We start from the raw sequence: 7,390 nt of genomic DNA on the forward strand, positions 1-7,390 counted from the left end.
CTATCTATCTATCTATCTATCTATCTATCTATCTATCTATCTATCTATCTATCTATCTATCTATCTATCTATCTATCTATCTATCCATCTATCCATCTATCCATCCATCTATCCATCTATCCATCTATCCATCTATCCATCCATCTATCCATCTATCCATCCATCTATCCATCTATCCATCTATCCATCTATCCATCTATCCATCTATCCATCTATCCATCTATCCATCTATCCATCTATCCATCCATCTATCTCCCTCACTCTATCTATCTATCTATCGCCCTCACTCTATCTATTGATCGCCCTCACTCTATCTATCGCCCTCACTCTATCTATCGCCCTCACTCTATCTATCTATCTATAGCCCTCACTCGATCTATCACCCTCACTTTATTAATCTATCTATCTATCGCCCTCATTCTATCTATCTATCGCCCTCACTCTATCTATTGCCCTCACTCTATCTATCGCCCTCACTCTATCTATCACCCTCACTCTATCTTTCGCCATCACTCTATCTATCTATCTATCTATCTATCTATCTATCTATCTATCTATCTATCTATCTATCTATCTATCTATCTATCTATCTATCTATCTATCTATCTATATATCTATCGACCCTCACTCTATCAATCTATCTATCTATCGCCCTCACTCTATCCATCGCCCTCACTCTAGCTATCTATCTATCGCCATCACTCTATCTATCGCCCTCACACTATCTATTGCACTCACTCTATCTATCGCCCTCACTCTATCACCCTCACTCTATCTATCTATCTATCTATCTATCTATCTATCTATCTATCTATCTATCTATCTATCTATCTATCTATCTATCTATCTATCTATCTATCTATCTATCTCCCTCACTCTATCTATCTATCTCCCTCACTCTATCTGTCTATCTATTGCACTCCCTCTATTTATCGCCATCACTATCTATCTATCTATCTATCGATTGCACTCACTCACTCTATCTATCTATCTATCTATCTATCTATCTGTTCAATAACTTTTATTCGATTACCACTTGTATAATCATAAAAAGTACATAATTTTTAAAAACAGAACAAAACAGTTCATCATAAACATAAATTTGAAAAGAAAAAAGGTTAAGAAGTACGTAAGAAAAAAACTCATGGTTTAAATATTTCTATTCAGTTTGTAAGTTTTTGGCGTATTGTAATAGTGGCTTTTAGAAAAGTCGCTATAGATTTTGTTACATGTGGCGAGTCCAAACACTGCAGAGAGAGGAATGCAGAATAACACTGTCTATGACCACTAGATCGAAGAAGTGGAAGAATCCAAGATTTACGTGGAGATTTGTAGTATTTGCAAAAGAAAATAATGTGAATCGTTGTTTGTGAAGATATTCCATCACATGGACAGTTCGTGAGCGTGCGGGACCAGTTGTGAATTTCAGGAAAAGAAACGAAACGAAAAAAGGTTTTGAAACGAAATCTTGTTAATAAATATTTCTCCTGATTTGACAGAAAGTAGGACAAATAGGGTTGCATACCTTTGAGAGGTTGTATTGCACAAATTTGGCTGTTCGAAGTTTTTGTGATCTCTGTCTGGTTTCGCAGCTCTCTCAGGTGAGCCAAGCACATCGACTTTAGCTGTTTTCTGGAGATGTCTTCGATACTAGGAGGGTCGTCAAAATAGGACTTGTAGCCAAGGCCATTAAAAAAGTTCCGTACATAGACCAACCATGGGATCTTATGCCAATTAGTTAGAGCTAAACAGTCCGTGATCAGGGATCGTGTTAAGTGGCACTCGGGTTTGGACCATATACGTTGCCACAGTAAGATTGGTTGGGAACGGATAGTGTCTATAATGTATTCCATGCCAAGCTCACTGTGGGAAGCAAAGTTCGGAGCGCTTTGCGGGAGGGCCAGCACATATTTGATGAAGCCGTTCTCTGTTACTTGTAGGTGATCTATATGGCCGTGCCCCCACACGCCTGCTCCATAGGTAGCCACACTGTGGCATTTAGCGTAGTAGACTTTCAAGAGTTCAGGTGGAGCAGGTTTCCCCAGTTTTCTCGAAAAAGAAGTCAGGGCCGATGTTGCACGTCGGAAGAGGAGGTTTCTAGTGGCCGTAGCTTGACGCCAGTTCAGAGCATCATCCACAAGGATTCCCAAATATGGGTAGACAGAGGCTTTTTCCAACTTTGTATTATCCACCAATATTGGTTTAGGGTTTTTGACCCTGGGGCCAATGTGTATGGTAAAAGTCTTTTTTATGTTAATTTTCAGGCCAAGTGAGTCCATAAAACTGCTATATTTATTGATTTGTTTTTGAAGTTGATTTAGTGTGCGGGCCAGGATGACTGAATCATCTGCATATAGCAGTGTCGGTATTGGACGGTGGTTTATCTGGGGTAAATCCTGGCTCCCTTCCAGCATAGCCTGCTCTAGTCCATTGGTGTAAAGATTGAACAGAAAGGGAGCCAGTACACAGCCCTGTCTTACTCCTTTTGTTATTGGGAATGAGCGAGACAGCTCACCGTTAGTACCGAATCTGACTCGCCCTGAAGCATTGGAATAAAGTTCACAGAGGAAGACTATTAAAGGAGGGTCCACTCCGAGGTCGCTGAGTATTTTCCAGAGTTTTTCATGTTGGACGCAGTCAAATGCCGCACTGAGGTTGACATAGACGAGGAAGATGTTACCTCCTTTGGCGCCAACATATTTCCCGGTCAGGAGGGCAAGGTTCAGGGCCTGTTCCACGGTCCCAAGCCCCTTCTGGAAACCATATTGCAGGTGGGTCATGATGTTATTTTCCTGGGCCCAAGATTGTAGACGGTCCAGGAGCACTCGACCTGCAATTTTACCCATGGAATCCAGAAGGGAGATTGGCCTGTAGCAGGCTGGGTCATTACGGTCGCCTTTTTTAAAGATGGGAAGCAAGATTGACGTTGACCATGATTGAAAAAGCCCAGCCGATGTTACTGCTGCCAAAACCTGAGTAATTATCGGTGACCATAGCTCTATGTTGTGGAGGAAAAAGTCCATTGGGACTCCATCAGGGCCCGGAGCCTTGCCTGGTTTCGATGCCTTGATTGCTTTAATGACTTCACTATGATGGAAATGGATATTTATTGGATAGATGTTATTCTTTGATGTGTGGGCTTCACTTTGTTCTGATCCTATATCTGCAGCGTTTTGTGAGGATGGACCGAAGATTTTAGAGAAATGCATGACCCAGTCATCCTCCGTAACTGCTACATCTAAATGCTGTCCTTCTGCACTATCGGCCAGAAAAGGGGATCTTATAACTTGCCAGAATAGGGCGCTATCCTTTCTTTGGCAGCTGTTGTGGAGTTGTGCCCATAGATCTTTCTTAATTTCTTTTTTGCGATCCCGCCTGGCTAGGTTATAGAGTTTTCTTAAGTTGGAGATTTCCAGTTGGTTTCTTGTGGGTCTATGTAAGGCTTCTTTTAAGCTTGAAAGGGCTTTTCGGCAAGCTGCGTCAAACCATCTCGTAGTAGAGGGCTTAATGTTCTTTAACTTGACAAAGAGTTCATTACCAATTGTTTTCAAGATGTTCTGGAAGCTATTAACGATTGACCGAGGTGTAGTTTCAGAGGATAAGCATTCAAGTATCCAGGGCTTAGATTTTTCAAGAATCTTCTCTGTTATTTCCACCAGGTCAATCTTGGCCCATTTGACTGTGTAACCATTCAATTTGTTCATGGTTAGTGAGTTTTGCTTTAGGAGACTCATTTTTACAGGATGTGCATTGACCGTTTTTGGGGTGATTCTTACACTAATTGGATAATGGTCACTCGTAGCATTTGTCCCAGTTACAAAGTTGGTTAGTTGTCCCTTAAGTGATTGGGAGGACAATATATAGTCTATAGTGGTTAGGAAACCTCTTCCATGGAAAGTTGGAGAAAAATCTTTCTGTGGCTCTACTAACTCGTTTGCAAAGTCCAGATCTAAAGAAAATAGGATCCCGTTTAACTTGTTTCCACAGGTCGAGTGGGCATAATGGGGCATGGGACTGCCATGTTCATTTTGCAGTCCACAGTTTCCATTTTTGTGGTTGGAACATAGTGGGAGATTAAAGTCGCCACCCCATATTAGGTGTACTGTATTTAGGTTAAAATCATTTTGCAGAGATATTAAAAAAGTGGCAATTTCTACTAGGATTGTCAAACAGTCCAATGTAGTTGAGTTATTATAGTAATTAATAAAAATGTAAGTACAATCATTTGTGAAATTTATTTGCATGATTTGATAAGTCGGGAATTCTTTTAACATTTTAATTGATAGAGAAGGGAGAGTATTGGCGACATAAATCACAAGACCCCCCTTAGGCCTGCCCAAAGCTCCCTGCACTGCTGGGATGAAAAAGGTTTTGTATCCCGCTAGATGATTTGCAGTAATAGACCATGTTTCCTGGAAACAGAGTACCTGGTGTTCCCTTACTCTTTCAGACCATGATTCTAGCGTTAATTTGGAAAACAGTCCTGCGACATTCCAATACATTATGGAAAGGTTCAATTTGTTGGAATCAATGGATAAGTGTGAAACGGGGGGTTCGCAAGGAAAATTCTCTGTGGGAATCAAGGGAGGGATAATAGTATATCTCGGGTCATTTGACTGATGAGAATTTAGATCTATACTATCCATAGGGATAACAGAAACTCTGGTCATCGCTTCGTTAGGAATGGGGTTGCGGTATCTACAGTAGTCCCAGGCTGGGGGTTTATGTTAATAGGCAAAGTTTGCTTTGGTTGACTTCCGGGTTTAAACGGGCATGGGCATGACTGGGATCTAGGGTTTGGTGGAGAAGGCATGATATGGACGTTCTTGCTCTTAACTTTTAGGGGCCTTGACGGTCAATCCACCATCTCTAGGCAGTCATATCGGTTTCTTGTTGGAAGACCCTGCCAGCCCTCCAGTGGATGATAGGGTCTACCTTGCCAGGACTGTTTGTGCCAATCTGTAATTCTGTTTCTATTTCTATTTCCGCGCCCATAGCTATATCCTACCTGATTCCATTGGTCTTCTTGGGGGTGCTGCCAGTTCGGGATGGAAATATATAGATATGTATTCAATGGTGGGTAGAAGAAGGAAAGGTGTTGGGCGTCTATTCCACCTTTTTTCTCCAGTGAGGGCCATGAACAAATGTGGTCCACAGTAGATGGATCCCTGCAAGTTACTATAATGCAGTCTCCGTGGATCGACTTGGGTTCTTCACCTATACATATTACTCTACGAACTGTGGAGATCCCTCCAGAGTGGTATGGTTCTAATGGTCTGTTTATACTTAGCCACTGCATGACCTTGTTCTTGAGTGGCCAGGCAGTTTCAGTCATACCTTCAGTTAATTCAGGTACGCCTGTGAGAATGATTGTATATGGGGTTGCCTCTGGTGGAAGGTGCACTGGGCGCCTAAATCTTGGTGTTTTTTTGGATACCAACTGGGTTTGTGTGACCATTGGTTTAGAGGGTGTAGGTGTCGGTTTATTAATAGTATGATTTATTTTTGCGTTGACTGCTGTTTTCCCAGTTTTTCCTGTTTTTACCGGACCTGTACTGGGCGTGTGTTGGGGCAACTCCGTAGTGGTTTTGGCCTTTTGTACACTAGGCGTTGTTTCTTGCTGTTTTTGTGTTGGGACACTATGATTTGGTTTTTGAGAGGGTGGGATAGTCGGGGCAAGTTGTTTGGTTACTACTGCTAGTTGTGGTTGGTGAGATACTTTTGGGGGATGACTAGCGTTTCCTGTCCCTTGCTTAGCTAAGTGTGGATTTTTTGTACTAGGGTAAGTTTGTGATAAGATTGCTAATTGAGCTTCCAGGTTCCTTATACTAATTTTTATAGGTTTTAGCTGCTGAGAAAGGAGGTCTTTGATTGAGGTTAGTATTTGCGATGTAGTTTTACATGCTTTGCAGGGGTTATCCGTGTCCTCAATAAGAATAGGAGGTAGTAAGAAATTATTTTCTGTTGGAGTAATTATCATTGATTGTGTGGGTTGTGTTGACTGTTTAGATCGATCCCTCCCGGATTCCCTCCCAAGTCCCAAAGGAGTGACAGAAGCTACTGTGTTATCAGATGGATTGGTGGCGCCTTGTTTGGGGATGGCTCCTTCCCTTACTCCTCGAAGGTGTTTATCTATAGTTGATTCTAATCTATCGAGTGTTTGACAGGCTTCTAGGTCCGGGGTGACCTCTAAGTCGTCTGATAATAATGATTCGGACTCTGATTGAGTTACTGATAAATCAACTGAGCATGCTACTGTATGTATATCAGCAACAGTCACAGGTAAGGGGAGGGAGGAGGTAGGTAGGGTTTGCTGGGCGGGAGAAGCTGCAGTTGCTAGAAGGCCCAGGGACGAGCATTTAGCGTTCATGAGGTCCAAAGATACTCTGCGTTCCAGGAGAGAGATACTATGATCAATTGCCTCGTTGGTCCGTGAGATAAATTGATCTATCGGGCCGGTGATTTGGGCTACAGCCAGTGCGGTTTTGGTTTTGCTTCTGGTTCTGCCAGGCATGGTGGACATATAAGAAGTCCTGTGTGCTGAGAGGTGGCAGGACTGGCAGTGAGAACCAAGGGGGGTGGCCCGGTCCGGTCTCTACCGGGCACTAACGGGCAACAACGGGCCCGCCCTTGGCCCGGGCTTCGCCCGGCGTCCCGCGAGACGGGGGTGACGCTGTATTTGAGCGCCTCCTGGCGCGCAAATGTCGCGGCGTGTGCCGCTAGGGGTGCTGGGTCTTGTGGTCTTCTTGGCCCTTCAACCGCGCTCCGCTCGGCGGCCAAACCCCAGGAAGGAAAGGAGTCGGGCGGCGGGATGCAGGAGGGCTGGGACCCAGATTTTGAAGGTCCTCGTCAGGCGATTGCACAGCAGGATTCAGCAATAATCCCAGCAGGAAGGCTTGTAAGATGCAAAGAGTTCCCCCCCTCGATCGGGGTGACGCTGTATTTGAGCGCCTCCTGGCGCGCAAATGTCGCGGCGTGTGCCGCTAGGGGTGCTGGGTCTTATGGTCTTCTTGGCCCTTCAACCGCGCTCCGCTCGGCGGCCAAACCCCAGGAAGGAAAGGAGTCGGGCGGCAGGAGGCCGGAGGGCTGGGACCCAGATTTTGAAGGTCCTCGTCAGGCGATTGCACAGCAGGATTCAGCAATAATCCCAGCAGGAAGGCTTGTAAGATGCAAAGAGTTCCCCCCCTCGACCGGGGTGACGCTGTATTTGAGCGCCTCCTGGCGCGCAAATGTCGCGGCGTGTGCCGCTAGGGGTGCTGGGTCTTGTGGTCTTCTTGGCCCTTCAACCGTGCTCCGCTCGGCGGCCAAACCCCAGGAAAGAAAGGAGTCGGGCGGCGGGAGGCGGGAGGGCTGGGACCCAGATTTTGAAGGTCCTCGTCAGGCGATTGCA

This window comes from Lissotriton vulgaris, chromosome 8 (assembly GCF_964263255.1).
Source record: "Lissotriton vulgaris chromosome 8, aLisVul1.2, whole genome shotgun sequence".
Lineage (NCBI taxonomy): Eukaryota > Metazoa > Chordata > Amphibia > Caudata > Salamandridae > Lissotriton > Lissotriton vulgaris.